The sequence below is a fragment of the Chiloscyllium plagiosum genome, unplaced genomic scaffold (assembly GCF_037043375.1).
Source record: "Chiloscyllium plagiosum isolate Xiang-an unplaced genomic scaffold, Cpla_swu_hap1 HiC_scaffold_28, whole genome shotgun sequence".
Classification (NCBI taxonomy): domain Eukaryota; kingdom Metazoa; phylum Chordata; class Chondrichthyes; order Orectolobiformes; family Hemiscylliidae; genus Chiloscyllium; species Chiloscyllium plagiosum.
The window spans coordinates 35301624-35303251 of record NW_028270166.1 but is presented as its reverse complement, the minus strand read 5'-3'; the positions used below and the strand labels follow the sequence as shown (position 1 = coordinate 35303251).

The following is a 1628-nucleotide window of genomic DNA, read 5'->3' as shown; positions in this document are numbered from 1 at the left end:
CAGTCTGCATGCTTTGTGTGGACTGCAGCTGTTGCCCTAGAATTTGCTAATCCTGATGCATTACAGCCAGGTTTTCTTCCAGATTAGCCACTGGCTGATTTTATTCTTCGAGTGATCCAAATCTTGGTATTTATTGCTTTGTTCCTGAAGAGCTTCCAGCTCTGTTTGAATGTTCTAAATTTACACCCAAGATTGTTCTAATTCAACAAATGATTAGCTTTCTGTTGATCTAATATATTTTCTCTTTCACAACTTTCTCCAATAACTGTCCAGCCTATTCAACTTGCTGTTTCTCTTTTTTTTTATTTGAAGAATGGATCTCTTTCACTTGCTGCCTCACTTAATGTTTAGTTTCATCTACACAGTGCTCACTTCGGCAGCACATAGACTAAAATTGGAACGATACAGAGAAGATTAACATGGCCCCTGCGCAAGGATGACACTCAAATTCGTGAAGCATTCCATATTTTAGGGGCATCAGGGTGGCACAGTGGTTAGCACTGCTGCCTCACAGCGCCAGAGATCCGGGTTCAACTCCCGCCTCAGGCAACTGTCTGTGTGGAGTTTGCACATTCTCCCCGTGTCTGCGTGGGTTTCCTCCGGGTGCTCCGGTTTCCTCCCACAGTCCAAAAATGTGCCGGTTAGGTGAATTGGACATGCTAAATTGCCCGTAGTGTTAGGTGAAGGGATAAATGTAGGGGGATGGGTTGCTCTTCGGAGGGTGGGTGTGGACTTGTTGGGCCGAAGGGCCTGTTTCCACACTGTAAGTAATCTAATCTAAACCATGCCTGAGTTCTTTCAGTAGAGCATCATTTTTGGTATTTCTTTCTGAAAGGCTTGTCTCATGAATTATTTACAGTGTGCACAGTGCATTTCCATCTATTTTTACAGGCTCGTCACTTTGTCTAGTATTGTTCTGAACTCAAGCCAATGTTTCTGTAACTGTTCCTGCTGAGCCTGAACTGTTTTGTGTGCAAGTTGTTCCAGAATTCTTTCTCTTGCAGCTCTCCATTAATTTGTCTGAGTTTTATGGCAGTATCACCTAATGATGCCAGCATCTCAGAAATGGCATTCCCATGTTTGGATTTATCTTAAGCTAGCAGTTCAGCATTCTCATCCTGAATTTTACTCATTATTTTTATTCACAGCACAGAATTGTGATTGTAGCTCCACTAATCCAGAAGAAAATGAAGTGTTCTGTTCTTTCATATTCAGTTCTGCAAGTGTTTCTTGAACAGTCTGCTTCAGTTTCTGTTGTGTCTCTAATGTTGGACTGGATTGTGACTAGTATGAGATCATGTAACACCATTATACCTGCAATTGCTGGTTCAGTGTACAAAGTATGGTTTCTGTAACATCCCAATCAAGTGATTGTATTTGTGTCCCAAAACTACTAATTCTGTACATGGAATTGATAAACTATTATATGCTGGAAGTTTTACATTAATAGATTTTATCATGGCTTCCATTGTTTGTGGTTATACATATTTTAAAATTTGCAGAGACAGTATATAGCCGCTTGCCCCTGTGTCAACCTTAGCCAATAACAGTCATCTGTTTTATGAGGACAAATAATTTGAAATGATGCAAACACTCCAGACATGTGGCATTGATAGTTTCCATGGAAT

At 40.6% G+C, this 1628-nt stretch overlaps 1 non-coding gene across 1 annotated transcript; it reads left to right on the top strand.

Annotated features, from left to right (window-relative positions):
• The first annotated feature begins 364 nt into the window (after positions 1-364).
• Positions 365-471, top strand: LOC122539222 (U6 spliceosomal RNA). The gene has a single exon (XR_006309002.2). It is a non-coding gene; the product is annotated as a U6 spliceosomal RNA (small nuclear RNA).
• The last annotated feature ends 1157 nt before the right edge of the window (positions 472-1628 follow it).